At 40.4% G+C, this 15,987-nt stretch overlaps 1 long non-coding RNA gene across 3 annotated transcripts in view; it reads right to left on the minus strand.

Annotated features, from left to right (window-relative positions):
- Positions 1–12,457: 12,457 nt before the first annotated feature.
- Positions 12,458–15,987, minus strand: part of LOC126284549 (uncharacterized) — a 105,513-nt gene continuing 101,983 nt past the window's right edge. For all 3 annotated transcript variants that reach the window (XR_007551495.1, XR_007551496.1, XR_007551494.1), the window contains 3 exons: positions 13,660–13,888; positions 12,764–12,963; positions 12,458–12,593 (listed from right to left, as the gene is read on the minus strand). This is a non-coding gene — a long non-coding RNA (uncharacterized LOC126284549). The remainder of the gene's footprint in view (positions 12,594–12,763; positions 12,964–13,659; positions 13,889–15,987) is intronic.

The raw sequence follows: 15,987 nt of genomic DNA on the forward strand, positions 1-15,987 counted from the left end.
CTGAAGTGACACCATGCAGTCATTGTGAGCCCCTGTGACTACAAGCTCCTTGTCTCTAACTGTGATGAAAAGATCCTCTGAGTGGAAGCAGCAGACATGCAGGATAGGACGGTACAGATGTTGTGTAGACAGCTTCTTGTGTGTAACAAGTTACCCACTAGATGTTGATGGAAATGTGGTTTGCTGCTGGAATGTTTTTTCAGTGCAGTAATCTTGTTCTCCAGGCAGGGGGGAGGGGGTCAAGGATGAGGTTGAGGGCACCAACTTCTTCAATGGGGGTTGGGCAGAGATGTGAAACTTAGGTGAGCTGGGATGGCTCGGTGAGGGGGTTACCGTGTTCAGTGATAGTCAGTTGAATTTGTGCAAGTCTGAGTTCCCGCCATTGTGAGGTGAATGGAAGTTGCAGTGAGGCAATGTGGCTGCCAGTGTTGTCATCATTGGTTACACATTGTTGATTGTACAAAATAACAGCATGGAAAATAATGTCTGTTCACTGTTCAACTGATTGAAAGGCACAATAGTGAAAATGTTTACTGTCTGAATGTGGTGCAGTCAAAATCGTAGCATCAGTAAGAGCATGCTGTCTAACCTGTTGGATAGCATGCCACTGTCTTCTGCTGTAATGATACTCCTATCTGAATTTAAGTCTTTTGGAGACTGTTGGACGAGATGTTGTGCAATACCAAATATGTCAATTATATATTCCATGTCCAAGCACACCACCTCTTGCACACTGAGGGAGGGCAGAACACTATAAATGTACTGGGCAGTTAGTGCATCACATAGTTGTGCCGATCCAAATACAGTTTGATGAATTGCACACGAATGTTCTATGTTGTAATGTAGCACATAAAACAAGGTTACAGGGAAATTACTGTCAGTCCGCACAAAATACATAGCAGCAGAGTGTGATAATGGCTGCATTCTCATTGCATGGTAACAGCCTTGGTAATATAGTGAGAAAATATGGCATGACATTGTAGTCAGGGGTCATCAATGTGGAACTTTGGTATGTAGTGATAGAAAATGATGACAGCACAGTGGTATGGAGTACACAGTGCACTTTATTTTGTAGAAACTTTATACGAACAAGAATACACAACATAACACATTCGAGTTACAGAGCAAACAGCCCTGCTACCATCCACCATCTAAGGTAAGACAGTCATTTTTTTCTAGTCAATGATATTAACATTACCACAAGTTGTATGATTTAAAGTAGAATATGTACAAAATTCAAGTGTGTATATGTATCTTATATATGGCAAATTAACTACAACAACATGATGAAGTGAGAGAACCTAATCTTTACCGAATTATCTTCTCAAACAAATTTAAGAAATATTCTCTTAATTTATGTACATTACTGATCACTAATTGCATAACAACTCCAAATACAATCCCATAGCAGTTCAAATTCCTGTGACAGAATGTGTTTCTAGACAGCAGTTATCCACTGATTTCTGTGTTATCATCAGCATTTGATACCACACCGGGGCATCATTTGCTGTATAAAGTTGAAAATAGTGATTATGTAGGTTACTACAAGAATGAGCCATGAGAACAGTTCCTCCAGCCACAAGCTGTCTGAGGGAGATGCGCCCTAGAATCATTGCTGCCAGTGCCATGCACCACACTGATAAGAGGCTGCCACACAGAGCCTCCACTCTCCAGTGTTTGGGCTCCAGTGTTCTGGCTACAGTGTTACAAGTCCCGAGAGTCTCTGTCCAAAGCCAGCTTAGTTGAGAGTGCAAATGTAACAGACTCAAACCTCTGCTTATTATCAGACATAGATTAAAGTTTAAGAAGGACTTCTTGTTAATAGCAATACCTGCACGTACTCCAAGCTACCATCTGGATTTATATCAGAACATTCAGTGGAATTATTGTACCAAGTTAAGGATACAGTTATATTGCATGTATTTTTTAAACTCTATTTTTTGCTTTTGAACCAAATTCTGTGCCTATGGTCACAACAGAATTGATTGATTGATTGATTTTAACAGGGGAGCTAAAACAGCTTAGGTCTGACCTGCCACTGCCCGCACTGAAACTAGGTTTATTGTGCAGTATCGCTCCATGTAGATCTAGTAAAGCCAACCGGTGCACTTAAATAGTGCAAGGAGTCCCTCTGCCAGTTTTTGTTAGACACAATTTCTTCAGGTCTAGTTGTCCTAAAGATTCTGTATCTTTTACTCTCCAATGCCATGCATTCGAAGATTAGGTGTGATGCAGTTTCTTCACCCTCATCCCACATCCTACATTTAGGATCGTCTTCCATTATACCCATTATGTGTAGGTGTTTTTTTTAATTCCCACGGCCGGTCATCAGTCCAGTCATGAGTTTGATCTCTTTCCTGTTCAATCCCAGGATTACAGAGCTTCTTTTAAAACATGGCTTGGGCATCATTACCTTACGATGTTTTTCTTTATGGACCTTGGTCCAATATCCTACATGCTGTTTCCTAAGCCAGTTCCGTGGTTCTAATTTGACCATAGCCTTGGTGGTTGTCAGGACAGGTTCTGGTCCAATAAATGGTGTTGCAGCTCCCATCCTAGCCAATCTATCAGCTTGTTCATTGCCACAGATCCCTGAGTGGCCAGGAATCCACAGTAGTTCACCCTATTGCTTCCCCCTAGCTCCACCAGAGCCCCGCGGCAATCTGCAACAATCTTAGATCTTGTTGCAGGCGCTGCCAATGATTTCAGGGCTGCCTGGCTGTCTGAATAGATGTAGATGCCACGGTCATTGTAGCATCTACACATATTCTCTTTCACCCATGCCCTGATTGCAGTAATTTCAGCTTGGAATACAGAGGCTGGTTTCCCTAAAGAGATGATGCTCTCCAGTCTTGGCTGAATCCCGTACAATCTTGCCCCAATGCCTTGGTCTGTTTTCGACCCATCGGTGAACCAAATGATGTCCCCCATACGGTTTTGAACTGTTTTCTCCCACTGCTCCATACGTCCAATTATTATGTTTTAAGGCTTGTCGAACCAGTTGGGAGTTATTATATAGTCGGCAGGCGTTTCCCCAGCCATACCTATATTTACCTCACTCACTATGTTAGTGTGCGATTCTGGATATCCGAATGAAACCCAGTTTTGCCAGTTTTAAATCTATGTGCCCCAGCTGCAGCCTCCATCTTAACCCAAAGGTGAAGTGGAGGCATATCCAGCATGGCTTCCATTCCAGCAGTTGTTGTGGTGCTGATTCTGCCTGTTATGACAAAGCACCCGCCATGAACCATGGACCTTGCCGTTGGTGGGGAGGCTTGCGTGCCTCAGCGATACAGATAGCCGTACCATAGGTGCAACCACAACGGAGGGGTATCTGTTGAGGCACCAGACAAATGTGTGGTTCCTGAAAAGGGGCAGCAGCCTTTTCAGTAGTTGCAGGGGCAACAGTCTGGATGATTGACTGATCTAACCTTGTAACACTAACCAAAACGGCCTTGCTGTGCTGGTACTGCGAATGGCTGAAAGCAAGGGGAAACTACAGCTGTAATTCTTCCCGAGGGCATGCAGCTTTACTGTATGATTAAATGATGATGGCGTCCTCTTGGGTAAAATATTCGGGAGGTAAAATAGTCCCCCATTCGGATCTCCGGGCGGGGACTACTCAAGAGGACGTCGTTATCAGGAGAAAGAAAACTGGCGTTCTACGGATCGGAACATGGAATGTCAGATCCCTTAATCGGTCAGGTAGGTTAGAAAATTTAAAAAGGGAAATGGATAGGTTAAAGTTAGATATAGTGGGAATTAGTGAAGTTTGGTGGCAGGAGGAACAAGACTTCTGGTCAGATGACTACAGCGTTATAAACACGAAATCAAATAGGGGTAATGCAGGAGTAGGTTTAATAATGAATAGGAAAATTGGAATGCGGGTAAGCTACTACAAACAGCATAGTGAGTGCATTATTGTGGCCAAGAAAGATACGAAGCCCACTCCTGCTACAGTAGTACAAGTATATATATGCCAACTAGCTCTGCAGATGAAGAAATTTATGAAATGTATGATGAGATAAAAGAAATTATTCAGGTAATGAAGGGAGACGAAAATGTACTAGTCATGGGTGACTGGAATTCGTCAGTAGCAAAAGGGAGAGAAGGAAAAATAGTAGGTGAATATGGTGATTGGGGGGAAGAAATGAAAGAGGAAGCCGTCTGGTAGAATTTTGCACAGAGCATAACTTAATCATAGCTAATACTTGGTTCAAGAATCACAAAAGAAGGTTGTATACATGGAAGAATCCTGGAGATACTAAAAGGTATCAGATAGATTACATAATGGTGAGACAGAGATTTAGGAATCAAGTTTTAAATTGTAAGACATTTCCAGGGGCAGATGTGGACTCTGACCACAATCTATTGGTTATGAACTGTAGATTAAAACTGAAGAAACTACAAAGAGGTGCTAATTTAAGGAGATGGGACGTGGATAAACTGAAAGAACCAGAGGTTGTAAAGAGTTTCAGAGAGAACATAAGGGAACGATTGACAGGAATGGTGGAAAGAAATAAAGTAGAAGAAGAATGGGTAGCTCTGAGGGATGACGTAGTGAAGGCAGCAGACGATCAAGTAGGTAAAAAGACGAGGGCTAATAGAAATCCTTGGGTAACAGAAGAAATATTGAATTTAATTGATGAAAGGAGAAAATATAAAAATGCAGTAAGTGAAGCAGGTAAAAAGGAATACAAACATCTCAAAAATGAGATTAACAGTAAGTGCAAAATGGCTAAGCAGGGATGGCTAAAGGCCAATGTAAGGATGCACAGGCTTATTTCACTAGGGGTAAAATAGATACTGCCTACAGGAAAATTAAAGAGACCTTTGGAGAAAACAGAACCACTTGTATGAATATCAAGAGTTCACATGGAAACCCAGTTCTAAGCAAAGAAGGGAAGGCGGAAAGGTGGAAGGAGTATATAGAGGGTTTATACAAGGGCGATGTACTTGAAGACAATATTATGGAAATGGAAGAGGATGTAGATAAAGACGAAATGGGAGATAAGATACTGCGTGAAGAGTTTGTTAGAGCACTGAAAGACCCAAGTCGAAACAAGGACCCGAGAGTAGACAACATTCCATTAGAACTACTGACGGCCTTGGGAGAGCCAGTCTTGACAAAACTCTACCATCTGGTGAGCAAGATGTATGAGACAGGCAAATACCCTCAGATTTCAAGAAGAATATAATAATTCCAATCTCAAAGAAATCAGGGGTTGACAAATGTGAAAATTTCCAAACTATCAGTTTAATACGTCACAGCTGCAAAATACTAATGTGAATTCTTTACAGAAGAAGAATGGAAACACTGGTAGAAGTGGACCTCGGGGAAGATCAGTTTGGATTCCGTAAAAATGTTGGAACACATGAGGCAGTACTAACCTTACAACTTATCTTACAAAATAGATCAAGAAAAGGTAAACCTACGTTTCTAGCATTTGTAGACTTAGACAAAGCTTTTGACAATGTTGATTGGAATACTCTCTTTCAAATTCTGAAGGTGGCAGGGATTAAATACAGGGAGCATAAGGCTATTTACAATTGGCACAGAAACCAGATGGCAGTTATAAGAGTCGAGGGGCATGAAAGGGAAGCAGTGGTTGGGAAGGGAGTGAGACAGGATTGTAGCCTCTCCCTGATGTTATTCAATCTGTATATTGAGCAAGAAGTAAAGGAAACAAAAGAAAAATTCAGAGTAGGTATTAAAATTCATGGAGAAGAAATAAAAACTTTGAGGTTCGCCGATGACAGTGTAGGTCTGTCAGAGACAGAAAAGGACTTGGAAGAGCAGTTTAACGGAATGGACAGTGTCCTGAAAAGAGGATATAAGATGAACATCAACAAATGTAAAATGAGGATAATGGAATGTAGTCAAATTAAGTCAGGTGATGCTGAGAGAATTAGATTAGGAAATGAGACACTTAAAGTAGTAAATGAGTTTTGCTATTTGGAGAGTAAAATAACTGATGATGGTCAAAGTGGAGAGGATATAAAATGTAGACTGGCAATGGCAAGGAAATCGTTTCTGAAGAAGAGAAATTTGTTAACATCAAGTATAGATTTAAATGTCAGAAAGAGCAAGAGATGAATACACTAAGCAGATTCAGAACGATGTAGGTTGCAGTAAGTGCTGGGAGATGAAGAAGCTTGCACAGGATAGAGTAGCATGGAGAGCTGAATCAAATCAGCCTCAGGACTGAAGACCACAACAACACAAGAGCAAAGAGAGAATGATAAGAGTGGACAACCAAGAATGAAGTGCTCAGATTAAAAAGGGTGTAAGACAGGTATGTAGACTTTCACTCCTACTGTTCAATCAGTACATTGAAGAAGTAATAATGGAAATAAAAGAAAGATTCAGGAGTGGAATTAAAATTCTAGGTTAAAGGATATCAATGATAAGATTTGCTGGTGATATTGCTATCGTGAGTGAAAGTGAAGAAGAATTACTTGATCTGCTGAATGGAATGAACAGTCTAATGAGTACAGAATACGGATTGTCAGTGTCGCCCTAACCGCCATCTGCTTCACATCTGCTGTGCAGCGAGCTACCTTAATTTAAGTATTAACTGTATTTTTCTTACTTGTCACTTCTTCTTTGGTGTGTTTTTGCTTTTAGGAAGCTTTAACTGTCGAGTGCTAGTAATAGTGTTCCATAGATTTCGTGTTTGTTTTGAATACAGTCAGAGAGAGTCTCTTTAGTCAACTATAGTGCCAGTAGCGCTAGTGTTTGTTTTCAATACAGTACAGAGACAGGTAGTGCTATTTTCATTGTTTTCTACAAGAAGTTGTTAGCAATCACAGTTTAGTCAATAATCAGCCGCCTTTAGTGAATTAGCAGTCTAGTTAAAAGTTAAGTCTCTTCAGTAAATTGATTCCTTAGGATGGATAGGATGTGTGACTGCTGTGTACGGACGCAGGAGGAGCTGGCCACTCTTCGCGAACAGCTGAGCGTGTTGATGGCCGCGGTCAGCCGTCTTCAGGCTGCTGCCTCGGAGTGTAGCGGCAGTGGGGAGTCTGGTGTGTCGCAAGGTACACCCCAGGTGTTACATGCTTCACCCACTGTCCCTGCTGTCGAGACATATTCGTGGGTACCGGGCGCGGTTGGGCCACCCTCTCCCCAAGGGGAGCGGCGGGTTCAGCGGCGTTCGCGGCACATGAGGCGGAGGGTCAATGTGGAGGCTGGCCATGTGGCATCGCCCGCTCTGCCTGTGAGTGGACATGTGGCTGCTCCTTCAGCAAGGTCTGAGCAGGCACACGGGGGGAGGGGTTTATTAGTTATTGGGAGCTCCAACGTTAGGCGGGTGATGGAGCCCCTTAGGGAAATAGTGGAATGGTCGGGGAAGAAGGCCAGTGTTCACTCTGTCTGCTTGCCGAGGGGTCTCATCCGAGATGTGGAGGAGGCCCTACCGGCGGCGATAGAGAACACTGGGTGCACCCGACTGCAAACTGTTGCTCATGTCGGCACCAATGACTCCTGCCGTCTGGATTCAGAGGTCATCCTCAGTTCGTACAGGCGGTTGGCGGAGTTGGTGAAGGCGGAAAGCCTCGCTCGCGGGGTGGAATCAGAGCTAACTATTTGTAGTATCGTTCCCAGAACCGATCGCGGTCCTATGGTTTGGAGCCGAGTGGAAGGCTTAAACCAGAGGCTCAGACGATTCTGCGGAGAGCTGGGGTGCAAATTTCTCGACCTCCGCTATCGGGTGGAGAAATGTATGGTCCCCCTGAATAGGTCAGGCATGCACTACACGCCTGAAGCGGCTACGACGGTAGCGGAGTACGTGTGGAGTGCACATGGGGTTTTTTTAGGTTAAAGAATTCCCTCCCTAGGCCCGACAAGACGCCTCCTGAGATGCGGCAAGGCAGGAGTAGGCAAAATGCAACAGGGAATAACAATATTAATGTGCTAATAGTAAACTGCAGGAGCGTCTATAGAAAGGTCCCAGAACTGCTCTCATTAATAAACGGTCACAACGCCCATATAGTACTAGGGACAGAAAGTTGGCTGAAACCACATGAAAACAGTAATGAAATCCTAAACTCAGATTGGGATGTATACCGCAGAGACAGGCTGGACAGTGAAGGGGGAGGCGTGTTTATAGCAATAAGAAGTGCAATAGTATCGAAGGAAATTGACGGAGATTCAAATTGTGAAATGATTTGGGTGAAGGTAACGGTTAAAGCAGGCTCAGACATGGTAATTGGATGTCTCTATAGGCCCGCGGGCTCAGCAGCTGTTGTGGCTCAGCACCTGAAGAATAATTTGGAAAATATTTCGAGTAGATTTCCCCACCATGTTATAGTTCTGGGTGGAGATTTTAATTTGCCGGATATAGACTGGGAGACTCAAACGTTCATAACGGGTGGCAGGGACAAAGAATCCAGTGAAATATTTTTAAGTGCTTTATCTGAAAACTACCTTGAGCAGTTAAACAGAGAACCGACTCATGGCAATAACATATTAGACCTTCTGGTGACAAACAGACCCGAACTATTTGAATCAGTTAATGCAGAACAGGGAATCAGCGATCATAAATTGGTTACTGCATCGATGATTTCAGCCGTAAATAGAAATATTAAAAAAGGTAGGAAGATTTTTCTGTTTAGCGAAAGTGACAAAAAGCAGATTACAGAGTACCTGACGGCTCAACACAAAAGTTTTGTCTCAAGTACAGATAGTGTTGAGGATCAGTGGACAAAGTTCAAAACCATCGTACAATATGAGTTAGATGAGTATGTGCCAAGCAAGATCGTAAGAGATGGGAAAGAGACACCGTGGTACTACAACCGAGTTAGAAAACTGCTGCGGAAGCAAAGGGAACTTCACAGCAAACATAAACATAGCCAAAGCCTTGCAGACAAACAAAAATTATACGAAGCAAAATGTAGTGTGAGGAGGGCTATGCGACAGGCTTTCAATGAATTTGAAAGGAAAGTTCTATGTACTGACTTGGTAGAAAATCCTAAGAATTTTGGTCCTATGTCAAAGTGGTAGGTGGATCAAAACAAAATGTCCAGACACTCTGTGACCAAAATGGTACTGAAACAGAGGATGACAGACGAAAGGCCGAAATACTAAATGTCTTCTTCCAAAGCTGTTTCACAGAGGAAGACTGCACTGTGCTTCCTTCTCTAGATTGTCGCACAGTTGACAAAATGGTAGATATCGAAATAGACGACAGAGGGATAGAGAAACAATTAAAATTGCTCAAAAGAGGAAAGGCCGCTGGTCCTGATGGGATACCAGTTCGATTTTACACAGAGTATGCGAAGGAACTTGCCCCCCTTCTTGCAGCGGTGTACCAAAGGTCTCTAGAAGAGCGAAGCGTTCCAAAGGATTGGAAAAGGGGACAGGTCATCCCCGTTTTCAAGAAGGGACGTCGAACAGATGTGCAGAACTATAGACCTATATCTCTAGCGCCGATCAGTTGTAGAATTTTGGAACACGTATTATGTTCGAATATAATGTCTTTTCTGGAGACTAGAAATCTACTCTGTAGGAATCAGCATGGGTTTCAAAAAAGACGGTCGTGTGAAACCCAGCTCGCGCTATTCGTCCACGAGACTCAGAGGGCCTTAGACACGGGTTCACAGGTAGATGCCGTGTTTCTTGACTTCCGCAAGGTGTTTGACACAGTTCCCCACAGGCGTTTAATGAACAAAGTAAGAGCATACGGACTATCAGATCAATTGTGTGATTGGATTGAGGAGTTCCTAGATAACAGAACGCAGCATGTCATTCTCAATGGAGAGAAGTCTTCCAAAGTAAGAGTGATTTCAGGTGTGCCGCAGGGGAGTGTCATAGGACTGTTGCTATTCACAATATACAAATATGACTTGGTGGATGACATCGGAAGTTCACTGAGGCTTTTTGCAGATGATGCTGTGGTGTATAGAGAGGTTCCAACAATGGAAAATTGTACTGAAATGCAGGAGGATCTGCAGCGAATTGACGCATAGTGCACGGAATGGCAATTGAAACTCAATGTAGACAAGTGTAATGTGATGCGAATACATAGAAAGATAGGTCCCTTATCATTTAGCTACAAAATAGCAGGTCAGCAACTGGAAGCAGTTAATTCCATAAATTATCTGGGAGTACACATTAGGAGTGTTTTAAAATGGAATGATCATATAAAGTTGATCATCGGTAAAGCAGGTGCCAGACTGAGATTCATTGGAAGAATCCTAAGGAAATGCAATCCGACAACAAAGGAAGTAGGTTACAGTACGCTTGTTCACCCACTGCTTGAATACTGTTCAGCAGTGTGGGATCCGCACCATATGGGGTTGATAGAAGAGATAAGGAAGATCCAACGGAGAGCAGCGCGCTTCGTTACAGGATTGTTTAGTAATCATGAAAGCGTTACGGAGATGATAGATATACGCCAGTGGAGGACTCTGCAGGAGAGCCGATCAGTAGCTCGGTACGGGCTTTTGTTAAAGTTTCGAGAACATACCTTCACTGAAGAGTCAAGCAGTATATTGCTCCCTCCTACGTACATCTCGCGAAGAGACCATGAGGATACAATCAGAGAGATTAGAGGCCACACAGAAGCATACCGACAATCCTTCTTTCCACGTACAATACGAGACTGGAATAGAAGAGAGAACCGATAGAGGTACTCAGGCTACCCTCCGCCACACACCGTCAGGTGGCTTGCGGAGTATGGATGTAGATGTAGAGTAGATGTAGAGCTACACATGGGTTTAGTGTTTACACACACGGTGGAATACTTTGGTTAACATTAACTTGTTAATCTATCTGTAGTGTGCAAAGTCCATAAATACTTCTTGTAATGGCTGTCATGTTAAGAAGAAAAATTATATTGATAATAAACAGTGCAGACTTCTGTTAACTGCCTTAAATTTCTAGACAGTACTTCCCTAATCATCAGGCACGTGTGTACACACAACTGTAGTAAAAGCAAATCATTGGTTTTTAACAAATTTTCCATATACTTAAAGACATTTTCTCCCTCTCTAATTTTATATAAAGTGAAATTAGACAGACATTAACTAGTGTCATGCAGATCATAATTTAAGTAATTCTTCTCACGCTTTGGCTTTTTGATTAAAGGTTTTTATAAACCACCCCTTAGCCTTTAATGTTACTACTGTGTAACATTCCTCTGAGTCCCTAGTTTTGTATCAGTTGTCGAAGTGATGCAAGGACACGAACACACCTGCTCTAGAGCTAGCCTGCCACCAATCTCGGCAGCCCAACCACCTAACCAACACATTGTCAACTTACACCACTTCATCCAAAAACTTCTCATACTAACTTTACACAAGGTTTAGAAAAATCTGTATATCATTATACAACATAACTTACAATGATGGTCACTACACTGTTTCACACAATATAGCCAATATCTGTCAGCTCTGTTTCATTTTCATCACTTTGTTCCCTTGATTCTCTCAGACTGTTGTAGTATCCCTTCGAAACATCTTGTATGCATGGCATTAAATACATAACATCTTTCAGTTTTTTGTCGCAAATTGGAATGGACTTTAAGTATTTCCTTGAGAGCTGGAACGGATTACTCTCCTGATGTGCTCACCTTTTTTTAGTGACATTTACAGTTCTGAGTTCTTCAAATTCAGTGTACTGATACTTCACTTTTAAATGTGATGGCATACTTTCATCAAAACAAAAAGCTGTCACTTTAGAAAATCTGAGCTGAGATCCATCATCATTTTTGTCCTTTTTTTGCAATATTTATCTGCAGGGGTGTCAGATCTATAAAGTCTGCTTGCTTCATTTTAATGACTGAAAATGGCTTATTCTTACATGATTCTTTAATGACTGTAAACCAGTCATGAGGGGTGTACACAGTGCGGTTTCTGTTCTTATCGTGCTTCTCAATTCGACCAAAATCTCGGTCACAGGGTAGTCGTGTGTGTCCAACTTGTGGAAACCAATATTCAATGGCCTTAAATTTTCCTGAACGCTCTAGTGATCTCTCTAGTGCAACAATTGCCCAGTTTTTGCCTTGGCTTCTGCAATCATCACTAATAACGTGAAGAATGTTTGCCTGAGACCTTTGTATTTCTAAGAATTTTATCAGACAACTTTCTATCTCATCAGATCCTCACTATTTCATCTTCACTCCACATGAATATATGTCCCTTTCCAGACTCACAATCATGAATACCAAAATTGTAAGTCCACAACTTCCTCTTATAGAATGCAGGCCCAGATGTAAGCCTTGGTGTTGGAAAGGTTTGTTGTAGATCAAAGGCTGTTGTAAGATATTCCTCAGGATTTTCCCTAGCTAATTTGAAAAGCTGTGTAATCATATTTTGTTCAGCAGATGTTTTGGCATGATGTAGGTCCCTCTCAATTTTTAATCTTCTAATAATATCTTCAGAGTTGTTCAACTGTGCATTATTTTCTTCGCAATATTTCAAATAATGTTCTTGATATAATGAAGAAATGGACATGTCATGCTCCAAGTACACTTTATTGGGGTTCTGTGAGCGGCTGAAATGAATGGAATACATAGGTATATTACTTATAAAATTGTGAGCTGTCTGAACTGCTTCTTGTGAAACTGTCCTTGATGGGTTCCCTTTTTTTCCTGGAAACAAAGAAAAGAAAAAGTGATTTTAAAGAAAAATGCCCAGGTCAGACGAATTTAGTGAATTTGTGTCTGAATATGATATGTAAAGAAAAACATTGGATAAATAATCACAACAGAACAAAATTACTGTTTTTCTTGGAAGCAACATTAATTTAATCGTTAAATACCTCTTCTGTCTTTTAGAGAAGTGGTGTGACCATCATGCAAGTATTTTTGTAAGTTCTTAAGACATCCTTGATTGTTCTGAAGCCCATGCACAATTAAAAATGCTTCTCTGCATACCAAAATATTACAGCCATTAACCTTAACCTGGTACGAAAAAGTGACCATTCGCCGTGAAATTATGCTTTTCCTTTTCTTTGGGTACCTTAAAAGTGAAATATGTTAATCAAAATAATAATATTTTATTTACAAAAAGTACATGATATCAAAATCATTTTCAAATTATCATTAATCATAGTTACCTCCTTTGCAATTATTGCATTTTAATATTGCTCAGAAGGTAGTTATTTCGGCAATTGAAATCACCCATATCCCAAAAAGAACTGAATATCTGCTTTACACATTCATGAATTTTGCTCCAAGACTTGTCTTTACATTTACATCCAGGACCAAGAATTTTAGCACCAACAATTTGCCCTGTTTTATCAGATATGTACTCTCTGCCATAATTTGTACGACGTTTACATTTTTCCCTTTTCTAATTGCTCATATTTCTCCTATTTTTTGTGGCTTTAGGTTCTTTACCAGGTGATAGTTCAGGAGACCTTTCATATTCATCAGCATTCTTAGCCAAATAAAGTATTCAGAAAGAGAAGACCAAAGCCACTTTAGTGTTAAAGTGAAATATACCAAACATTAATATATTATACAAATACGCTTATAATATTTAAATTACCAATAATGCAGTAATTAATAGGTGAAGTAAAATTTGTTCATGATTCACACGTACATATTTTAATTAGCACGTATATAACAGTTATAATTATGCAATAATATTTCACTGTGACAGACCTAAGCCTCAATGTTTTAAATGTTTAAAAAGGAAGTATTTTAGACTTACCATGTCATTTTCAGATGAAAATTCATCAGAGGGACAATAACTGCTGCCACTGGACGAAAAATCGTGTTCAGAACTAGCCATTTCTATATATGAATCTTCGTTTTCGCTTATGCACGGAAGTAGCCTCTCCTTTGGAAGCACCGTTGTACTGTGGCTTCAGGTTGTTTCAGACTTGAAAAAGACTGCTTCCTCGCAGTATGAGAACAACAAGTGTGAACTGCTCTACCATCTAGTGAGGGAAAGTTAAAATATTTACACAGTAGGTTCCCCTGATGAGCAGAAGTTTAACTAACACAAAAACGTATTTTGAGAAAAGTGTGGCTTTGGGCTGTATCATTCTAGCCCCTTCAATTATTTAACCTCAACTCTTGGCTGCCTGTCTCACCTCACCTTATGTTTGAGCTACCTTATGTTTGAGCTACTTTATCAGGCCGACCCTTGGAACACTTCTGAGCACCACTTGTTCTGTTTGTTTTAAATTGTGATTTTCATTTTAGTTTGGAGTATTGTGCGAGGCCTTCAGCCGTGTTAAATTAAAATTTTGAAGATTGATTTTATTTTTTAAAAAATCCTTAAAATTTGTTCTATCTGAAATTGTTTGTAATCCAGGCCCTAAGCCGTTAGTTGTTTGATGTGTGGCCAAGGATTTGTGTGAACCCTTTTTGATAAGGCCTTCAGCCGTGTATATTCGTTCAAGGAAAATTTTTATAAGAAGGAAGGGGTTTATTTTAAATTGTTTGTCTGAGTTGTTGTTGTTGTTCAGGCCTTCAGCCAGTGTTTCAAATTTGTGTGTGGCCTTCATTGGTGCTATAAGCTAATATTTCTTTAATTAGGCTTTCAGCTGTTCTGTTGTAAGTTTAAAAAGAAATTTATTGGTTAGTAAAACAATGTTTATTAATGTATTTTAAATATAGGTGTCCTTCAGACATTTAGTGTAGGCCTTCAGCCGCTAGTTGTTTTCAATTGCATTTTTTTTTTAAGTTTCACCTTCTATTTTTAATTGCTTTGAGTTCTAAGCCAGGCTGGCAGCTGTTCTTGTTTTTGGCGTGATTTGAGGTGTTCAGCCCAGAAAGCATCTCAAGTTTTCTTTAGAAATGAAATGTTAAATATAGTCAATAGTTTTGGTTTTAAACACACAGTCAATTCCCCAACTAGAATTACTGCCGATAGTAAAACTGCACTTGACCAAGTTTTTATAAGACTATGTGACCTAAATTATAGCACTAATGTTACAGTGACCATGAAGCCCAGCTCCTGTCTATTGAACTGAAATCAGACACTAAGTGTGGACCAAAAGCTAAAATAGTTTAACAAAGAGACTTCATTGATGACAACATTAGAGTGTTTAATTTTATGCTGTCAAGGGAGCATGTTCGATAGTTTCCACAATGTACACCTTCACTATTTTCATATAGCATTTCCAATGAAAAAAAAAGGATGATTAAGATAGGAAAAAAAAATGTTGGTAATGAAAGGTATTATAACTTCCAGTAGAAAGAAAAAAATTCTTATTAAGCACAGAAATACTACTCCAGAATTCAGATATTATGTGGAAAAATACAACCAAATATTCAGCAAGGTAATAAGAGAAGCCAAAACACGAAAAAAATGATGTGTACATCTCAAATACAAACAATAAAATGAAAGCTGTATGGAAGGTTATTAGAGCAGAAACTGGTACAGAAAAGTCAACTTCACAAAAATATCTCTTCAAATTGAAAAAAACAGACACTCAGATCCAAAAGAGGTAGCTGAAAAGTTTAACATGTACTTTACTAATATAGCAAAGCAGTTAATCAAAAGTCAGTATGACGATGGACCTACATGCCTCCCAAATTATTTAAATGCTAGTGATAAGTCTATGTCCCTTCAAACAGTCATGGGAACAGAGGTGAAACAAATAATAAGGTCACTCAAAAACAAATATTCATGTGGACTGGATGGTGTCCCAGACTGTCTTTAAAAAGTCATCTGATAATGTATTAAAACCTCTAATATATATATATTGAACAACTCCTTATCAACTGGAATCTTTCCCAATAGTCTAAAAACAGCTAAAGTAACTCCACTGTTCAGAAAAGGGGACTCTGAAAACGAAAATAATTGTCATCAAGTATCCCAATTCAGTGTTTTCTCCAAAATATTTGAGAAAATTTTGTGCAATAGACGACTAAGCTGCCAGCCAGAGTGGCCGAACAGTTCTAGGCGCTACAGTCTGGAGCCGAGCGACCGCTACGCTCACAGGTTCTAATCCTGCCTCGGGCATGGATGTGTGTGATGTCCTTAGGTTAGTTAGGTTTAATTAGTTCTAAGTTCTAGGCGACTGAT

This window comes from Schistocerca gregaria, chromosome 8, assembly GCF_023897955.1.
Source record: "Schistocerca gregaria isolate iqSchGreg1 chromosome 8, iqSchGreg1.2, whole genome shotgun sequence".
NCBI lineage: Eukaryota > Metazoa > Arthropoda > Insecta > Orthoptera > Acrididae > Schistocerca > Schistocerca gregaria.